The sequence below is a fragment of the Protopterus annectens genome, chromosome 7.part0 (assembly GCF_019279795.1).
Source record: "Protopterus annectens isolate FY-2018-M chromosome 7.part0, PAN1.0, whole genome shotgun sequence".
Taxonomy (NCBI): domain Eukaryota; kingdom Metazoa; phylum Chordata; order Ceratodontiformes; family Protopteridae; genus Protopterus; species Protopterus annectens.
Window position 1 is genome coordinate 585,529,167 of NC_056739.1, and position 22,190 is coordinate 585,551,356.

General features: G+C 42.4%; 1 protein-coding gene across 1 annotated transcript in view; it reads right to left on the reverse strand.

Annotated features, from left to right (window-relative positions):
* The window catches only part of LOC122806610 (calpain-5-like), a 660,704-nt gene that overhangs the window by 226,632 nt on the left and 411,882 nt on the right, over nt 1–22,190 (reverse strand). The window lies entirely within an intron of this gene.

Genomic DNA, 22,190 nt, shown 5'->3' on the forward strand with positions numbered 1-22,190 from the left:
GTGCTGCAAAGATAAAAGGTACCTGGTATATGTATGTCTTCTGTTGATTCAAGTAGTATAGATGTCATGCTGACAGACCAAACCTATTACTGTCATCCTGAAGAAAGTGATATAGTAGTTCCAGTGCTTCCCTTATGTATGGATGATTCATGATTGTTTATTGACACATTGCTCACTCAGAACAGATAAATAATTCATTTCTCCTATAAACCCATCACAAACGTTAAAACAGGAGTTTACGCAGGGAAGCAAACCCTTCCACATTTCTTGAACTTAGCAATATTTGCTAACTCCTTTGTCATATAACAGTGGGGAAAGTATGCTGCAGATTTTCATAAACAATACCCTAAGAAAAACTAACAGATTATACCCAGTTATGTTCGGGAAACTGCAACCTGATGAGTTGGTCCTCCATCACTTGTAGAAAAGTCTAGTTCCAATATTAAGGCAAGACCATGGACAAAAGTGATAACAGGTCAGTAAACATGAAAGAAAAGATTATCTTCTCATTTTTTGTTGTTAAATGATAAGAGAAGCCTTATGAACAGGAAGGTGCTAGGTTTACAGAGAAACATCACGCGAGACTGACAATGTCATAGATAAGATTGCGCAGGTACAGGCTATTTCTGACCCCAAATGGACAATAGGAGAGTACAATTTTGTATACTTACCATAAATGTAGATATCCAAGTGTACTCACTGTTGCAGTCCTGACTTGTGGGATTTCCTGCCGTGGAAGCCGTTGGCCGTCCCGACTACCAGAGAAATAAACTCCCTCCTCCTCCTACAGCTGGCAGATGCTTTAACTGACATCAGTATTCTCAGGTATAAGGGGAGTCGTACGACACCATGATTGCAGTTTTTTCTTGACCATTAGAGGTAGGAGCTCTCCCAGACTGGCCCTGATGTCCAGTGTCAGGAACACTGAAACCTAAAGAAAGGAAGAGTAGGAAGACGGTTTCCCTGACTGAGAGAAATTTGTCCAAGCCTACCCTGTAGGCTATGGGAAAGGAGGGAGGGAAAGAATACTGCAACAGATGAATATACGAACATCTACATTTATGGTAAGTATACATTGTATTTCACTGTTGCAGTCCTGAGTTGTGGGATAATTCCCCAAAGTGAAGAAGAAGGGAGGATGGTATATTAAGGATGAGGATGCCTGGCAAAATGCAGTGGCAAATCCTGCTCTGGACTTGGAGAAGGCTGAAAGGTGGTAATGTTTGGTAAAGGTATGCACTGAAGGCCAGGTAGCAGCTTACAGGATGTCTTTGGTAGGGAGCCCTTTAAGGAAGGCAGTAGAGGCAGCAGTTGCCCTAGTGCAGTGTGTCCTCACAGCATCAGGGTGCTTTTTATACTATGATGGATGTAACAAATCAAAATACAGTGAGAGATCCATTTAGAGATGGTTTGCTTAGAAACTGGTTTCCCTTCAGAACCAGTGGCAAAGGCCACAAACAGTTCATCTAATTTCCTCATAGTCCTGGTTCTGTCTAGATAGTAATGGAGCTGCCTGTGCACAAGTATTGGAGTATTCTTCCCCCTTTGTTTTGTGGCTTGGAGAAGAAAGTAGGCAGATGTATGGCTTAATTTAAGAGGTGTCTGTCACCACTTTAGGCATAAAGGAAGGATTAGTCCTGAGAGAGACACTGTCGGTTGGAAAATGAGGAAAGGTTTCACTGGCATGAGTGCTTGTAGCTCAGAAACCCTTCTAGCAGAGGTGATGGCGAACAAGGAGACAGTCTTCCATATCGAGAATTTTAACTCAGCCAAAGCAGCTGTTCAAATGGTGGAAGAGTACGTTTTTCCAGAACAAAATTAAGGTCCCAATGGTGGGGTCAGAGGCCTTCTGGGTGACCTGATGTGGATCACCCCCTCGAAGAAGCTATTTCATAAGGGAGTGAGAGAAGATTGGAGGTTGGGCAGGAATGTTGGCTGAAATAGCAGAAGCATGAATTTTTATGGAGCAGTAGGACAGACCTTTGTCCAGATAGGCCAGGATGACCAGGATGTTGGCTACATGAGGATTCTGTGTATTTTGCCCACACAAAGGGAGAATCTTTTTCATTTAGCAGAGTAAAATTTCCTTGTGCTATGCTTTCTGGCCTCTTTTAGAATATCCTGAACCTGTTTGTCTAGGATAGGGTCCCTCCAAGGCATTAAGGTATCCTCCATGCTGACAATTTGAGTCTGCAGTTTGAGCTGTACAACATTTCCCTTGTCCTGCATCAAAAGGTCCAATCTCTGTGGCAGCTGCCATGGTTTCATGTTGTTCAAGCTGAGTACATAGAAGGCACCAATGCTGCCTGGGCCAGTATGGGGTTATTAGAATTACTCTTGGCCCCTCTTCCCGTATGTTTAGGAGCACCCAGGGAAGCAAAACAAAATGGAGGGAAGGAGTAGAGGAAGAGGTCTGTCAAAGGGAAAGAGAAAACTTCTGTCTTCCAGGCTGACTCCATTTTATCCCTGGAGCAAAACTTCTCCAATTGAGTATTTTCCTTGTTGGTGAAAAGGTCTATTTGAGGTGCTCCCAAATTTTTTGCTATACTGAGAAATTTCTCCTGATGCAATTGCCATAGTTGGGGACTGACAGGCTTTTGCTGAGGTGGTCTGCTAGTTGGTTGTGCGGGTCTATATTGCAACATTGAATGCTAAAAACAGCAAATGATGTTACATCGACACATTTTCAGTGAAAGCTGAAAATGTCGAATCCACAGAACAGCGATTTCTTTCCTAGGGAAAGAAATCACTGTTGCAACCCTTGCAAAAAAAAAAAAAACATTACACACTTCCAAACACCTACACACATACCCAATCCTAATTATACCCCCAAAAACCAGTAAACAACTAAATACACATATGCACATAACCCAACCATACATTTAACGAAAAAAAAAAACAGTAAACATTTTAAACCACATACACTTAACTTAACCTGCACCCTAACCCTAAGGTCAGTAATTCTCGCACATTTACATAAACAGCTCCGAACACGTACACACTTACCGTAACCCTAATTCTACCCCCCCAAAACAAAAGTAAACAACTGAAAACACATACACAGGTAACTCAACCATACATCTAACACAAAATATAAAACAGTAAACACTTTCATACATATGCACTTACCTTAACCCGCACCCTAACCCTAAGGTCAGTAACTGTTGCACAATCATGCTTGGGAGCTATACCAGACAAGGAACCACACTACACTTCAGAACATGGCAAAATAACAAAGTGGTCAAGCGACTTCTTTCCCAGGGAATGAATTTGCTGAACAGCTGCTTCACTGTTTTGTCTGTTCCCTCTACATGTGTCAACGAAAATGCATTCGACATAATGTGTTTTCATTGTACTCATAGGAACCCGGTTGTGCACACCTGGCAGGTATTGTGCTAAGAAGTGTAATCCCCAGGGAGTGATCTGTTTCCCAAACATCCATTGCTAAGCAGCAAGGAGGGTAGGAGTGAGTTCCCTCCTGATTGACTGTGGTAGTGTCTGTTTTCACTACTAACATTCCTGGTTTCCATTTCTACCTGAAGACTATCAGGCTTTTTTGGACTGCCAAAAGCTCTTTTAAATATATGCTCATTTCTGAACTTGTGATTCCACTTCCCTTGGGTTTTGAATTAGTTGAAGTGGGCTCCCCAGGCTACTTTTGAGATGTCTGCAGTCACTGTTTGTCCTGGGGGAGCTCTGTAGGGGAGACCAAGGTTGAGGGAATGAGGCTGGGCCCACTATGCAAATTCCTCTCTGAGGCACATGATCATTTGATCTTGGCTGACAGGGGCATGTGTAGCCTGGCCAGGGAGATCATGAGGATGCAAGAGGCCATGTAACCCAATGCTATGAGGTACTTGTAGCTGTGAGGATATCTCTGACCATGAATCTTTGAAGTACAGAGTCAGGAATGAGACCTTGTCTGGAGCAAGAAATCTTTCTGGAGAGTAGAATCCAGCAGAGCCCCTCGGAAAACAATCCTGGTTGAAGTGTCTGCACTGGATTTATGTGCATTTATGGTGAACCCCAGGTAGGTTAAGAGGTTCTGGGTGAACAGCAAGTCTGAGCTGAGTTTTGTCAGGCTTGTAGCCTGGAAAAGGCAGTCATCCAGGTAACAGTAAATCTGAACCCCTTTTGTTCTCCAGAAGGCAATCAGTGGGGCTAATGATTTTTTGAAGACCCTGGGAGCAGTAGACAAGCCAAAGAGCAGAGCACAAAATTGATAGTGTCTGGTATCTGCTTCGAAGTGTATGTAGCTTCTGTGTGATTCCTCTATGTGGATATGCAGGTATGTGTCTTTTAAATCTAGGGTAACCATGTTGGCATTTGGAGAGATCATAGGAAATTGTTTTTGACTGGCCAGCATCTTAATTTTGGAATCTGTAGGATTTGGTTGAGTGCAGACAGGTCCAGAATAGGCTGCCATGTGCCTTCCTGGGAACCAGGAAGAATCTGGATTAAAAACACATTCATTTTAGGTGTACTGGAACTGGTTCCACTGAGCCCTGAGCACATAGTATCTCTATTTGGGTCAAAGCTTCTGTTTTATGGTTTGGGGGAAGGGGGTTGACAGAATTAGCTTTGGCTCCTTTAGGACCAGGGGTCACAATCTATGAGAAGGAGGTTGGGAGTCTGGGTTCAAGGAAAAGTCCTGAAAAACATCATCCACTACCTCTAAAACAGGAGGGTATGGCAAGAAGGTTTATGTTTTGGGAGATTTAGAAATTCCCATATCCTTTTCTTGGACTGAGGGGAATCTTGAGCTTCCCACTGGAAGTGTTCCTTGACAGTGTGCAAGGTTTTCCCTGAAGGAGATATCCTCAGGAGGGGAAGCAGAAGCCAGGTTCTCCTCTGAGTCTGACTCTTCAAAAGAGGCAATAGAAGGACCCTCTTTAAAGGCAGAATCCACCTGGTTAGAATCCTCATCTGACTCAAAGTGGTCAGAAAAGACTTCTGATAGGTGTGCCTTTTTCTTTTTCCTGGGGAGGGTTCAGGTGGAGATTGTCTGGCTCTAACAAGAGTAATAACGTTTTCAGCCAATCTCACAAGATCCTGCTGGTAAGCCTGTGAATGGGAGCCAGTAGACCTAAGCTGGGGTTGAGAGGTAGCCACTTTCTTGGAAGTGGCCTTTGGTTTAGGCCTGAAGGCAACATCCCATGAAGCACAGGCACCCGGTTCCCACAGGGGGAATGGTAGCTACAATGTCCTGGCGCCATGAAAGAATATCATCAGTCTTAGCATGGTTGTTGAAAGCCGAGACCTGCAAAGCAGGCCCAGACCCAGCTGACAAAGTGAATTCTGCTAACTACGGTGCCACTAACAACAAGTGTCAAAATCTTTTAATAATAACATTATTTAACAGATATCTCCATCCAAATGTCATGCTGCTCTTGTTATTAAATATTTTTCAGTTCATGTAATCCATTTCAGGAGTGCCACTTACAAAGAAAACATGGTTTAAGCATCATATAGACTAGTTGTGTAAAATCTTACCATAACCATAGATGTCCTTCTCCTCCATGTTGCAGTATTCAAAACCGTTGAGTTATCCTCTGCTTAGCTACCCGAACATCCGGCCAGTATAGAAAAGCTTCTAGTCACTGCTACATATGTGGGACATCCAACGTTGTCTGTACAAGTTCTGTGTCATCCAAAAAGGGATTATTTATTTGGTATATATATGCACACACACACACACACACACACACACACACATATATATATATATATATATATATATATATATATATATAAATATATATATATATATATATATATATATATATATATATATATATATATATAGATATAGGGGATAGGAGGGAGGGATGAAATACTGCAACATGGAAGAGAAGGACATCTGTGGTTATTGGTAAGATTTTATACAACTATTCTATGTCTGTTTAATCTCATGTTGCAGTACACAAAACCCTTGGGTGAGTGCCAAAGCTCATAGGGAAGAAGAGGAGGGTAGTATGGGACTGTTTTCCAAGAAACCATGCAGGATTGCCCTAGTAAATCCTGCTCTAGACCTGGAGATGTGATCCAATTTGCAGTGTTTGGACAGGTGTCGAGGTAGCTGCCTCTAGAATGGAAGCAGTGTTAGGTCCTTTGATGAAGGCTCCAGATGAGGCCATGGCTCTAGTGGAGTAGACTTTAATTTTTGAGTTAAGATGTTTGCCATGGTAGGTGTAACAAAAGGATATGGCCCTGGGAATCCAGGCAGAAATAGTCTGTTTTGTCACCAATTTTCCCAGAGCTCTGGGATAAAAAGAAACAAACAATTACGCTTATCTCCTAATGGACTTGGTCTTGTCATGGTAGAATCTGAGTTGTCTGTGAACATCAAAGGAATGTAAGACTCTCTCACTGTCATTCTGGGAATGTGGAAAAAGGTGGGAAGGTGAATACTTTGGTTCAGGGATAGCTCATTGACCACCTTGGGCATGAAGGACGGGTTGGTCCTCAGAGTCACTCTGTCCTTGTGGAAGAGGAGAAAAGGAGGAGGTTGCCATGATGGCCTGGAGCTCTGACATTCTTCTGGCTGATGTCAGGGCTATCAGGAGCACAGTTTTCCAAGTGCAGTGTTTCAGAGAGGCTTTAAATGCTGGTTCAAAAGGGGTAACATTGAGCTTCTCTAAGACGTAGTTCAAGTTCCATGGAGGTGGGAATGGCGTCATGGGTGGCCCGTGGTGCAGTACTTCCTTAAGGAATAACTTTACTGGGACTCAGGTGGCAAGAGGAGGGTCAAGAGGCAGACAAGCCAAAATAGCAGCTAAATGGGCCTTAAAAGAAGAATATGCCAATCATGCTTGCAACAATTCATACAGATATGACAGCACTAGCGGGACCTCACCTTAAAATGGGTCAGGCTGTCTTTGTAGACAATAAATGGAGGATCTTTTCCATTTAGACATGTAAGATTTCCTAGTATTGGGTTTACTGGCATCCTGCAGGACTTTAAACATGTCCTTGGTGTAAAGGTGTCTGAAAGGGATCAAAATTCTATCACCCACAGAGTTAGATTCAGAGATTCCAGGTGAAGATGGATTAGGGATCCCTTGTCCTGTGTGAGAAGGTCCACTCTCGGAGGTAACTTGTGATGACTGCCCCTGGCTAAATGCAGAAGGAAGGGGGAACCAATGCTATCTTGACCAAAAGGGAATCACCAACAAGAGTTTTGGTTTGCCCTGCTGGATTTTCAGTAGGACTTTTTGTAGGAGTGGGAAGGGGGGAATGCATAGAGAAACATCCCCTTCCATTAGCTAGAGAAGGCATCTGTTGCCCTTGCTAGGGAGGCCGGGTACCCTGGTACAAAAGAGCGGAAGTTGTCTGTTCATAGAGGAGGCAAACAAATCTATTTGTGGTATACTCCACTTGTGGACTATGTCCAGGAACACATCCCTGTGTAGCCTCCATTCATGGGATTGTGACATGGACCTGATCAAGGTGTCTGTCTGAGTGTTCTGAGCTGAAGGAATGTAGACTGTTTGCAGGGTAACTCCATGTTGGGCTGCCAGTTCCCAGGCTTGGAGTGCAAGTCTGCATAACAAGTAAGATTTTGTTACCCCCTGTTTGTTCACATACCACAGAACTCTAATGTTGTCTGTGAACAACTTCAGGGAGGGCCTTGCTTCAGGATGTTATTTGAAGGCCCTCAAGGCAAATATGATTGCTCTCATTTCTCTAATCTTGATGTGGTCCTGCTTGAAGGTGTCCGCAAGGGTGCCTTGCACCTTCAAGCTGCCTAAAACAGCTCCCCAGCCCAGGTCCGAGGCATCTGTGTACATCTCCTGAACTGGTGGGAGGGGTTGTAAAGGAAGTCCTGTGTTGAAGGAGACTTGATCCAACCACTAAAGGATCTCCTTTTTTAGGCATGGAAGGAAGGGAATGTTGTGGTTCAAGGGGTGGGAATGTTGGGCCCATATGGACCTCAGGTACCACTGAAGTTTTCTCATGGGGTGTCTTGCTAAAGGCAACATGGGTATAGTGGAAGCCATATGAACCAGAAGTCTGAGATATTGTCTCACTGTCATAGTAGTGGCATGGAGGACTGACAGCAGATGCAGCTTAAGGCTTTCCACTTTAACATCTGTCCTTATTCTGCACCCCAGGAAAACTTGGTCCTGGAAGGGGTTCATATTGGACTTGGGGTAATTGATATTGAAACCCAGTGACTGTAGGACAGAAATTACTTTCTGGAGTTGGAGGTGTAGGGAACTGGAGCAGTCTGCCTGGATTAGGAGGTCGTCCAAGTATGGAAAAATGTGAATCCCTTGTACCCTGCAGTAGGCAATCACAGGAGCCAGACACTTGGTGAATACCCTTGGAGCAGTAGATAGTCCAAAGGGCAAAGCAGAGAACTGAAAATGTGAGGAACTCACAGAAAATTGTAAATATTTCCTGTAGTTGGGTCTTATAGGGCTATGTAGATATGCACCCTTTATGTCCAATGTGGCCAGAAATGCCTGAGGCATTAGCAATGGGAAGAGAGTCTGTAGAGTAAGCATGCAGAAAGTGGGTACATGTAGGAAAAGGTTGAGGTGGGAGAGATCCAAGATAGGCCTCCATGGGCCATCTTTCCTTGGGACTAGGAAAAGTCTGGAGTAAAAGTTCTTTCCCTTTTCTGACAGAAGGACAGACTGGATATTCCCTTGAGAAAGGAGGCTGTCTAAGACTGTCTGGAAAAGGGGTAGCTGTGAGATGCCTCTCAAGGAGGGAGGAGTGATCCAAATCATGAAATAACCATTTTCTATAATAGACAAGACCCATGCGTCTGAGGTATTGCTTTGCCAGACTTGAAGACAGTGAGAGTGTCTTAGAGATAGGGGAATTGAATCTGGAGGGGGTGAAGGCAGGTAGTCTCAGACCACCTTCCCTGTCCTGAAACTGAGGTGTTTGAGCTGGAGTTTGAGCAGGGCTGGAAGGAGGTTGCTGCTTCCTGGTGCTCTTTTTGCTCCTAGAATGAGGGGTGAGAGCAGAATGTTTCCTAATGAACTGAGTCTTGGTGGGATAATTCCTATGAAATTTAGGGATTGGGAACACAAACAAATTAGATCTTGTAATTCCTTCCCCTTTTGCTGAAGGGTTTTAAAGAGCTCTGCCACTTTAGCCCCAAAAAAGGCAGAATTGTCCAGGGGTGCATCTAGAAGTTTAGCCCTTATATCATCATGTAAGGGTAGTAGTCTTAGCCTTGAATACCTTCTGAGGACAGAGGCAGAAGCTGCAGGTCTGGCCAAGGTTTCTGCAGCATCATAGCTGCATCGGATTGAATGTCTTGTCACTTGAGAAGACAAGGAGATGAGGCTAGAAATTTGAGCCTTACAAGGCGAGTCTGGTAGAGCAGGCAAAGGTTTGGAAACCTGAATCAAAAGGGCCAGAGCATACTTAGATATGTGTGTCTGGTAATTAACTGCCCTAAAGGCCAAAGTGGCAGAAGTGTATACTTTCTTGCCAATACATTGCATGGTCTTGCTGTCCTTATCTGTGGGAAGGGCAGTGGTGGAGGGAAATAGTCCTGATGGTTTGTCTGTACAGACTGAGACAGTGCCAGGGTCTGCAACTGTACATTTTATTAGAAATGTGGGCCCTTCAGGGACCTTATAGAACTGTAGTTGTAATAGAACTGGTCAGGCCTTCAAGGAGCTGGTGTTTAAGAATCAGGGTTCAAGGAGGCTGCACTGAAGGCATCCAAAAATGCTGGCAAAACTGGAGGAAAGGCAGATGGTGAAGGAGTGTCCATCTGTAAGCCCTCATAATATCTCTTTTGAACCTCAGACATTTCAGAGGAATCCCACTTCAGAAACTCTCTCATTTTAGAGATGGTTTCACCAAAGGTGACATCCTCTCCTGGGGAGTCAGTCTCAGCAGAGTCCTCCTCTGGGGAAGCATACCCCAGAGGGAAAGGCATCTGGGAAGCATAGGAAAGGGAGTCCTCTGAAGAAGAGTCTGAAGAATCTTTAGATTCAGGAGGAAGGGTGTCTTCAGCCCGAGGCCTAGGACTAATAAGTGGAAGGACAACCAGAGGGGTAGCAAGCACAGAAGGCCTAAGGCCTACGAAGGCATTAAAAAAGCTCTGAGAGAAGGCTTGCCAATCATTTTGTCTTTTGTTTTCTTTTTAGAGAAAGGGTAGGCCTGGAGGGTATATGTACTCTGGAGGGCCTAAATTCTGACTGTTCTGAAGCAGTGGAAGGACCTGTCTGGATGTCCATTGTGAGCTGGGGTTCCCCCTCATTGGTGGTGCCCAACATCTGCAAAACCTCCACAGATGTGCTTTCTGCCCTAGGTTCTGTGGCCTCCTGAATAGTACCTGCTATACCTAACTTGGCAGTTTCCCTATGTCCCACCAGGCAAATGTTGGCCACAGGATGAACGTCAGGTGGAGGAGGTGCAGCTTTAATTTCAGGCCTGGAGACTTTGGCCTTCTCTTTTGGTGGTTCTACAGTCTGACAGGATGGCCCTTCCATTGCTAGAGCCAGACGTTTAAGACACTGGTTTTCCAAATAGATGGTTAGGGTATGCAGATGGCTGCAGAGTGTCTTAGAAATGAAAGCCTGACAAATCGCACAGGTTTTGTGCTTGTGGTTAGGCCCTAGGAAGAAAAGGCAGAGGTCATGGGCGTCCTTATGGGGGATCTGACGTCCGCACCTGCAGTTTCCTTTCTTGGATGATATGAACCTAAGCAGGCATGCAGTAACCAAAAGGTGAATACAAAAAATGGCCCCAAAGGGGTACTTATCTTTAAATGAGAAGATCCGACAGCAGGAATAGCTGACGTTCGACTGGCGGCAGAGAAGTTCTGAGGAAAGGTACATGCAGACATCACTTTTATGTCCCACACTCCCTACAGGCAATGTCATACATCCCACATACCTAGCAGTGACTAGAAACTTTTGTATATTGGCTGGATGTTCGGGTAGCTAAGCAGAGGATAACCCAAGGGTTTTGAATACTGCAACATGAGAATAGAAGGACATCTTCTGTTTAATCTTGAATCCATTTCTTCACTTTCTTTATATAACATTTTCAGTTTTCATGAAATCTCACATTATTTCCTCAGTTATTTGTCATCTCATTGGTGACACCATGTAAGCAGATTTTGGGAAGGGCAACTCACCAACTAGAGAGTTCTACCAACTACATTTGCAAGCATAAAAGTAATCAGGTTGATTGTAGAAATGTAGAGCTCTACCAGCTACATTTACAATCTTAAAAGTAATCAGGTAGATTGTAAAAATGTTATCTAGCAAAAGGGCCAACCAAAATAATTAAACCTAGGCAAAGATTATAATGTCATTCTTTTTAAGAGCCAAGTTATCAGCACAGATGGCCAGATCATCATGTTTACAGCTGAGGAAGAAAATGTTGCCTCACGCTAAAATTATTAGTTTGAACAAAATTAATCATAATCACAAGTGTTTCAAGCTTAACATTCAAATGTACAAAAGAATTTGAAGTAAATGGCCATAAAATGAAGTAATAGATTCAAAATTTGAAGTAAATGGCCATAAAATGGAGTAACTGAGTCAAATGCAGCCACTGAAATAGAATGAATTGCAATTTTGACAAATACGGTCAAAAAAGAGACTCACAGTATGTGCACATATAGAGACAGGACTACAGAAAATGCTCTGCCTGTTTGAAGTAATTTTAAGATGACACAAAGTTACAAAATGAAATTGATATGGTGACCCAATCAGGTCATTTTTCCCCCAATTCCCCACTGATCATTATGCCTCCATGCATCCCCAGAAGACCTAGGTCTAGAGATTACATCCAGCTTATGATGTCTTCCTAAAGTATTCAATGAAGCCCAAGCTGGGAGTGCACAAGTACAGTCAAAGGATGTGTTTTTGAAAATGGCCTGAGACGTAGCCATTGTCCAGGATAAATGAACTCTAAGCTGTGAAGATAATGTTTAAATGTATTTTTCATAGAATTTAATACAGGCTGTCAACCATCAAGATAAAGTAGTTGTGGAAACTTTCAAGACCCGATTTCTTGTTACAGAGTGACACCTCTATGAATCTGTCCTTAACAGTTTGGCTGTCCACATAAAATCTGACTTGTTTTTGCATATTTTGTACATACAATGCCTCAGATATTCATCTGCATTAAAATAATAAGAAAAGAATAAAGGCAGGTTGATAGACTGTTTCTGTTTAAGGTAGTCAGAGAGACACATGTCAATCGGTTTGTACTGAAGTGACACTCATCCTTCTGAAAATTAACGCATGGAGGATTTTATTGTGTTCTGCTTGCAGTTCATAACTCTTCTAGATGAATGAATGGCCCCTAAAAAGAGTGTTTTCCAAGACAGAAATGTTATCTGTATGGTTGCAGCTGATTTAAAAGGAGAAATAATTAAATGTTTCTATCACAAACCATACACCACATGATTGGACAGGATATGTACTAGGATGTCTGATTAGGAATGTACTTGTAAAAAACGTTCTTGTGCACTTTTATTGATGTTAACAACGAAGAGTTAGAACCTTGATAAACATTATAGGTGGCAGACAGGAAGGTGTACCTTTTCACAGGACAGGAGTACTAAGTCCTTTCCTGAAAAGGCTGAGCAAGATCATTTAGTTCCATGACATAGAGATGAAGATCTATTACCACAGATGATCACTGATCAAAAAAGGTTAAGGGGTCTTAAAGAGTGAGTAATGGAGGATGAACATGAATAGTCAATGTCAGCTCATTCATCCTGAGGAGGGAGGGAAGCTGCGAGACCCGTGAAATTGGTAACACCTAACAGTGGCTGGGTATATCACCTGCATGTACTGGCAGCGTTAGCTCACACTGCATAGGACATGGATATTTCTTGTTGAGCTGGGGAACAAAAGGTGTGTGGGATGCACATCTTCTCCACAATAAGACAACTATGGGGAGCTGTCCTGAGACAGCAGTAAGCTGACCGGGTCTATATCACTTCGACAAAACGGCAGAAGTTTGAACACCATATGTTCGAACTTCTAACCTCAAGGTGCAAAACCATCGAAGGCTTAGAACAGCGATTTTTTTCCCCAGGGAAAAAATTGCTTTCCAAGAAAACACACACAACACAAGCACACCAAAATAAATAATCCACACATATACACTTCACAAAACCCTACTTCTAACCCTACACTAAACCATACATACACTACTATCTATCCATTTACCTTAACCCTAACCCTAAGGTTCATAACTATCGCACACTCACCTTACCCGCTCCCTAACCATAAGGTCCGTAACTATCGCACACTCACCTTACCCGCTCCCTAACCATAAGGTCCGTAACTATCGCGCACTCACCTTACCCGCTCCCTAACCCTAAGGTCCATAACTATCACACACTCACCTTAACCCGGTCTGTTCGCACACTTGCCTTAACCCGGTCCGTAACCTTCACACCACAGTGGAGGGAATAGTGAAGCCACAGAAATGGCCCAATGTTGTTTTCAGAATGGGAGTGGCAACTGCTTTGTATTAAAAAGGAAGTCTTTCTTACTTCTAACAGGATCTAAAGAAGGTTAAGCATAACCGAAAGTGCTTATCCTGTATTTTACTGTTTGTTGTATTTGTTTTATATATAATAAAGAGTTTTTAACAGTTTAACCAGAACCGGGAAGCTCCTACTTAGATCGCTGTTTGTATCAAGAGTGCTTTAGCTGTTTTTAACAGCTCAGCAGTTCTTGAAGAGCTGGTAAGCTCCAATTTAAGCTGCTGTCTTTATCAAGAGTGCATCAGCTGTTTTTAACAGCTTAACAGTTCGTACAAGAGCTAGCAAGCTTCAACTTAAACTGCTGTTTATATTAAGAGTGCTTCAGCTCAACAGTTCTAGCAAGCTTCAATTTGAACTGCTGTTTGCATTGAGAGTGTCTCAGCTGTCTTCAACTGCTCAACAGTTCTTGTTAAGAGCTATCAAGCCTCCACCCTAACTGCGGTTTGTACTAAGAGTTTTTCAGTCATTTAAATATTTGAGAGCAAGAGGTGGCATGTTCGTCCCTTTTTCTTACATATTTTATATTTGTTTGAACGGTCTTTAGTGGTGTGATTTGGTCTTTGTGCTTAACAGGTTACAGTGTGTGGAGGACTGCTCTTATCTCCATAATACTGATGCTCAAACTGGACCCCAGTAGTGACTATATACACATTATTGTCTGCCTTTGACACTGGCACCTCCCCACAAACACAGCCTCTATGGCAGAGGCATTCATATTGATATAGCACTTTAGGGGTGGGAACATGGAACACACTGCACAGAATCAGGTTTGGAGTGTAAAGCTACCACCTGAAATGCAGTTTGCAAGCTCTGCAAATTTTGACCTGTTTTGTCATAGGACCTACTATCTGGGACCACTGAAATTTCAAGGTCTACTAAAGAATTCTCATGAACAACCTGGTAAAGGAAACTAAGAAATATTGTTAGTGGCGGCTGCCAGTACTCCCAAAGCTCCCAAACATAAGAATGCTCCCATTGTTAGCGAAGAAACAACTTCTCTTACCATTTGGTAAGGTAAGGATTATGTCTGTGGGAAGATCCTATAAAAGTCATAATGTGGTACAGGGTTTGATTCCTTCAGCTTTTGTTTGTCTGCTGTTTGACCTTAAGCAAGTTACTTAACCAGACAGTGCTTAGGGGCAATTAGAAATTTGGGCTAGGCTCCTTAATGTTCTCCGGCTGCATGCCTAGTAATGAACTATGAACTATGAGAGGGCTCCAACTGTGACTTCCCTGCATTCATAGTAATACCCTCAAAATGACTGTGATTGAGAACAGACTCAAGCACATACCAACATGTTCTATGGTAGAGCTGCGAGCAGCTACTGCCAGTCATTCAGGCGCTCCTTGTAGCTTCTGGTTCACTTTAACCACAGACATAAACTTGCTGAACACCCGGGGGGCTGAGGTGAGTCCATATGGCAAGCTTTTACACACCTCAAAAATCTTAACAAGTAGCTAGGCATCTTGGAGGACCAAATAGTGCATCCAGCTTCTTTCTGACAGACAGGAAAGGGCAGACTATAGTGTGACCATCTGAAATGTTTCTTTTGGGATGAACTTATTTAGGCCAGTCACATCTGACACAGGGTTGAGGTCCTTTGATTTTTTTTTTGGGGGGGGGGGGCACCAAAAAAAATCTGAAGTAAACCAGTAATTTCTGGTCTAATGTAACCTCTTGGGCATCTCCTTTCTTTCTGAGATTTAACTCCTCTTTTTTTGTAACGCTCTTTGGATGGGGTAGTATGTCTGGCGTGGGGGGGGGCAGTCAAGCTGGAGAGTAGTGTGGAAGGGAATATCATAAACTCACGATATTACTGTCCTTATCCACTTGTCCTGCACGATAGTCAGCCACTCCTGTAAGTGAAGGGCTAGATAACTCCTGTTATCTCCACAGTGGGACAGTCAGGCAAAGCCTCAGATGTTCTGCTGCTGTCTGCCAGGAGTTGACTGTGGTAGCCCCATTACTGTTGATTATTCCTAGCAATGGGCTGACTACCAGTATGAAAGCTACAACAGCCATACTGGTTCATTCCAAACCTCTGGTTATTTTGTTGCTGGTGGTCACACCTACAACAGAGTTAATATTGGCTGTAATGCATCCTAAAAAGGTACACTGTGGAGAATGAAGCACTACCCCAACAGCAGAACAGGACTTTCCTTTCCTTCCATATTCATTAGTTTAGCCTTAACACTTGGGTCAAAAACAGCAGACTCATATAAAGAGGGCATATTAGTAAAGGTCAAGTTGGTGTTCTCAGCAAAATCAGGTGGTGCAGCCATGTGTGAGTGTGAAGAGCCATGTGTGAGTGTGAAGAGCAATGTCAGCTCTTGCTAAATCTAATGCATTTTCAGATGAATTGTAGGCAAGTTACACAGTCAGGTCTGCTACTGAAGAAACAGTTGCCGATTGTAATTGACATTTAGTTATAGCTCTATATCTGACAACTGCTCTACTGACCACCTCTTTTCATTTGACAGCTCTCACTTAGTGTTGATATATGAGGCAGATGGTTTACGGCAGTCAGGGACAATGTGAAGGATACATATACACATTTCCCCAATCTGTCTCTGGTCCTTGATTCCTTACCTGCTGGAATGACAGCAAGGCTCTCTTGCATCAGTGCCTTCTTGATGACAACCACAGACACTGTGGTCAGATAAGAGAGGCTTAACTGAACACTTCCAGTTCTTAGAAGGTGAGGCAACCTTTTCTGGTATACTGGGGACAGAAATCATAAAAAGAAGTTATGTATTACATTAACGTTCCAACTGTGTTGTTGATCTTCACTAATCCTTGAATGTAGGGGCTCAGTTCCGAGCCTCAGAAACGACTCTGCCATTTACTTCAGCTCGTGCCTTCCAAACTCTCAAGTTAGGCTCTACCCATAATGCTCCTCTCTAAATTACCTCAGATCAAGTTTGCCTCATATAGTGGCAGACAAATAGTAAATAACAATAAGACACCAGATCTGTGTCCCTATTATGAAGCCAGTCTTGGAAATATTTGGTTCACTAACAGTCACAGGCAGGGGGAATGTCAAGGATTATTGAAGATCTACAACACAGATGGAATGTTATGTTAAGGCATAACTTCTTTATCTGATGTTGTCAATCTTCACGTAATCCTTGACTGTGGGACAGCATCCCTGGCTACCTGAATCTTGGGTGGCCTCATGACAGAATATTCCTGAGCACCATTGAACCGAATGATGCACACCCCCTAGAGACCTGGTCCAGTTTGAAATGAGTAATAAAGCTATGAGGAAATGCCCATGTAGTTGCTGCACAAATGTCATCTAAGGAAGCTCTAGCATGAAAGACTGCAGAAGCTGCTACAGTTCTAGTTGAACGAGCTTTTGCAGGATATGGAGGTTGGAGACCCTTTGAATGATAAATAAAGATGATACAATCTCTATGCCATTTAGCTAAGGTAACCTTGCAAACTTGGTTACCTAAAGAAAGTGAGGAAAAGGCAGCAAACAGTTGGTCGGATTTTCTGATATCCTTTGTTCTGTGAAGGTAAAAGTGTACTTGCCTGTGAACATCTTGTAAGTGTAGACAGTACTCTTCCTTATTGGAGAAATTAGGGGAAAAGACTGGTAGCTGCAAAGTTTGATTGATATTAGATTCTGAAACTACCTTTGGCAAGAAGGAAGGATTAGACCCGAGGGAAACTCTGTCCTTGTGGAATATTAAATAGGGGGGCTTGCAGGACAAAGTTTGAATTTCCAATACTCTTCTTGCAGAAGTAATAGCTAATAAAATCAGTTTTCCATGTCAGAAATTTTAAGCCACAAACAGTGGAAAGTTCAAAGGGGGATAAGAGTAAGAGATTGTAGGACTAAGGTTAAATCCCATGGAGCAGTGGGTTCTTTAAAGGGAGACCTTAACATTAGGGTTCCATTCAAAAAGGCTTTAGAAAGTTTATGTGACATAAGTGAGGAACCATCCAAACCAATATGGAAATAAGATATCACAGCCAGATGGACCCACATGGTAGCAGTTGAAGAGCCAGATTGATAAAGAACAGTCAGACAATTCAATACTTTATCCACAGGAGCTGCATAAGGGTCAAGGTCATTGTTAAGAGCCCATCGAGCAATTTTTCCCATTTACTCTGGTACAGTTTTCTAGTAGAAGGTTTATGATGGGACAAAATGATTTGCCAGACTGGTGAGGTATGGGGAGAATGCCTGGCAATTATGGGAATTGGAGAAACCATGCAGTGAGCTTGAGATGTTGGACATTTGGATATACCATACCTTTTGGATGAGATAATAGATCTGGAGCTGGGTCCAAAATCCAAGGTTTCCAAAGTAGGTGTGGCCAAATGAAGGGAAATCAAACATGTTGAGGCCAGAACATGGCACTAAGAATTATTTTGTTCTCCAAACTCTTGGCTTTCTTTAGAAAATTGGATAATAGGGGAGTTGGGGGAAAGGCATACAGGAGACAGAGTGGCCAGTCGTGGAGAAGAGCATCTCTGGGTGACTTCCTTGGGGGGGGGGGGTTGGGCAAAGTAACTGCTGCAGTTGTTCAGACGGGACACAGACAGATTGCAGCAAGGTTGACCCCAGTGGTGGAAAATCTTCTCCATCACCACAGGATTGACAGACCACTCGTGAAGCATTAGAATAGTTCTGCTTAGCTTGTCTGTTTTTACATTGGAGCTCCCCAGAATATGTGTTGCCTTGAGAAAGCGGTTGGAAGAAATTGTCTCTTGATAGACTCTGAGGGCTTCTTGACAAGTGGGTAAGGTTTGGTTCCTCCTTGTTTGTTGATGTATCAGACCACCGACATGTTGTCCATCAGAATTGCCACCGTTCCCAGAGGAAGGATATCTTGAAATGCTTGCAATGTCAAAAGCACTGCCCTCATCTCTAGAAATTGATGTGCAAATTGGCCTCCAGTTGGGACCAAGTGCCTTGGACTGTCCTTCCCAGATAATGGCCCTCCCACCGTATCTGGGAAGCATTCATGGTCACTATGGCTTGGGGCTGTGGAAAGTTGAAAGGACATCCCGAAATAATCTCATTGGAATGGAGCCACCAAGATAAGTCTTGTTTGCAGTGACTGGTGATCAAGATGCTGTGTGACATCAGCTGATTCATTAACGACCATTGGGAGGCTAGAAGCCACTGTAGAATCCACCTGTGATATCTGCCTAAGGAAACTAGAGCAAAAGGGGCTGCCATCGAGCCTAGCGTCTGTAGGATGAGTCTGGCTGGAACACGTCTGTTCTGAACTATGTGGTTTACTTGTGATCTGATCTTTTGGATCCTCTGTACTGAGAGTGAAGCAATTCCCATAGCAGTGTTTAGCAGAGCTCTGATAAATTCCAGCTGTTGTGTAGGTTGTAGATTTGATTTTTCTTAATTTACTGTAATGCCTAATGAAGAGCAAAGATGTAGGGTGAAATCTCTTGCCCTTTTGAGTTGATGCCTGGCGGCAGCGGTAAGGATCCAAGAAACGACAATAGTTGAGTAAAAAAGACCTTTATAGTAACAACAAAGCTTTCAGGTTAAAAAACCCTTTCTCAATGTATGACAACAGGTATAATAAAAACGCCCATATATATACAAAAAAGAAATCATATGACCTGCAGCCATGATCACATGATTCACATTTAAACAAACATTTTATAGCCAATATTCAAAATACAATCAAATAATTACTTAAACATATAGCATAAAGCTATAGTAATATTATAAAATCTAAAACACTAATAAATATTAAGAATCATTTTAATCTAGTCTGCTGTATTCTAGTTAGAATGGGTTTTAAAGATACTGTTGCATTTAGACCAGGGGGTGTGTCTGCAGAAAGCCTAACTATCCACTCATATTCCTTCAGGTCCAAAAAATTGGACAAATCCCCTCCCCTAGTTGTTGCTAAGACTTGATCAATCACCCTGAATTTAAAACAATGTCTACTATCTCGAGACGTAATGTGCAATTATTTTCCTAATAACATCTGACATTGAATTAAATGAGGTTATAAATCTCAGTTTATTTACATTTCTCGAGGACACCTCTGGGTCATCCCTTTCAATATGTATCCTATTGAAAATAGGTTCATACAATCCTTCTCTATGTGATATTATATATTCCTTAGTATTTACTAATAAATCCATAGGATATCCACTATTCTTAAATTCTTCATAGGTTTTATCTAATTGCTTCATGAAGGTTTCCTGCACCGAGTTTAATCTACTTACTCTAGCCATTTGGGCTTTGACGATGCCTCTAAAGACGTGAGGTGCATGCATACTATTTGCATGTAAATATATAGGAAAATAATAACTAAATATTGGAAGGTATTACTAGTACAAGATGACATTAGATCAATAATAGGTGATAAACCTTATTTTAGTTATAGAAATATGCGAACATTAAAAAGCATACTTGGATATAAAGATTTTAATAATGTAAAGCCTAGTCTGAATGTAACTACAAAGCATGGCACTTATGCCTGTCATAATTGTAGTAGCTGTGGTGATATAGTTAAATATAAAGATTCATCTCAGTTAGACACGTTCATACACCCTGTATCAGGAAGACTATTTAATTTTCATGGTTATGCTACTTGTGCTACTTACAATGTGGTTTACTTAGCAACATGTGAAATCTGCCCATCTTTTTATGTGGGAAAAACCACGAGAAAACTTAAAGAAAGAATAACAGAGCACAAGTCTAACATTAGACATTCTAATGAGAACAATGCACTATTTAAGCACATTGCGTCTCGAGATAGACATTGTTTTAAATTCAGGGTGATTGATCAAGTCTTAGCAACAACTAGGGGAGGGGATTTGTCCAATTTTTTGGACCTGAAGGAATATGAGTGGATAGTTAGGCTTTCTGCAGACACATCCCCTGGTCTAAATGCAACAGTATCTTTAAAACCCATTCTAACTAGAATACAGCAGACTAGATTAAAATGATTCTTAATATTTATTAGTGTTTTAGATTTTATAATATTACTATAGCTTTATGCTATATATTTAAGTAATTATTTGATTGTATTTTGAATATTGGCTATAAAATGTTTGTTTAAATGTGAATCATGTGATCATGGCTGCAGGTCATATGATTTCTTTTTTGTATATATATATGGGCGTTTTTATTATACCTGCTGTCATACATTGAGAAAGGGTTTTTTAACCTGAAAGCTTTGTTGTTACTATAAAGGTCTTTTTTACTCAACTATTGTCGTTTCTTGGATTTATACAGACTTGGTATCAGTGCTTTGTTTTACTTGTGGCAGCGGTAAGGAGCCAGTCATAGAGATAAGGAAATACTCAAATCCCTGCAGTCTGAGATGAGCTGCTACCACTGTCATGCATTTGGTAAGCACCCTAAGGGCTGTAGTGAGACCAAAGGGCAGTGCTCTGAATTGAAAATGACTGGCTCCCAGCTGGAATTGCAGGAATCTTCTGGAGCATTTGTCCATTTTTATATGATAATACACATCCTGGAGATCTATAGAGCACATCCAATTGTCTTTTTCCAAGAAAGGAAGTATTGACTCCACCAAGACCATCCAGAATTTGGTTTGCTGAACTGCCTTGTTGAACTGGCTGAGATCCAAAAAGAGGAATGGGATCCTAGAACCGAAGCAGACTCCTTTGGAACTGTGGTCCTACCCCACACCAAGGAAGCCACCTCTGAAACAGAAGCCTGGGTCAAGCCAATGAACGTTGAGGCACCAAGGGGCATGGAAGGCTCTGAAAGAATGGAAGTCAAACCCTGCCTCTCAGAACCAGTGATGAAGCCACAACCCTGGGAGGCCTCCAATTCTGATAAACTGGAGGAGCTCAAGACAATTCTTGGTTCCAGAGAAGAAACTCTTATCAGAACTGAGACAATCCGAGCTGGGCAGGTTGGTGCCAGGGGCTACAAAGATTCAACTGGTGTGGGAGGAGGAAGATGAGATGGTGTCAAAGAAAGACAGGTCCCAGTGCCGAGTTGGCTGGGAACTCACTGTCAAGAGCTGGTCCACCAGCCTCATGATGTTCAATTCCAAGAGACTCTTAGTGGATCTAACGGACGATGCTGAAGGAGACCTAGGTGGTCTCGGTTTCATGAATGGGCTAGGTGATCGGTCCACAAATGGATTGACCAATGGAGAATACATGGTTCTTGGTATAGTTCTCAATGTAGTCTGCTTCAGTACTGACAAAACCTCTGGTACTGAGGCTGTAGGTGTCTCATCAGAAGCAATAGTTGGTGCTGAATCACTCTTCTGTATCGGTACCAAGGAAACTGTCAACACCGTAGGCTGTTTAAATAATTTTGCAGGTGATTCCAAGGAACTACTCGGTACCAAATGAGAGTGTTTCTTAGGCTTAGAAGAGAAAGATGAAGAGCTGACATTGGTCTTCGGTCCAGGCATGGCCTTGTCAAAGTCTCCTTTCAACAAACCTTTCAAAATCAGCTTGTTTCTCCTCTCAGTTAATGTCCTGGTGCAGAAACCATGACAGATGACACAATCCTCCTGCAGGTGGACAATGTCTAAACAACACACATAGCAGACATGCCCATCTGAATTGGGCATCTTTCTCTCACACTTTGTCACCTCTTAAAGCCAGAAGTGCCCTTTGAGGATTTATCAGCCAAGCCAGAAAAACTAGGCCTAACACTGATAGAAGTCACACAAACAACACTCGCAAAGAAGGAACAGGGGAAAATATATT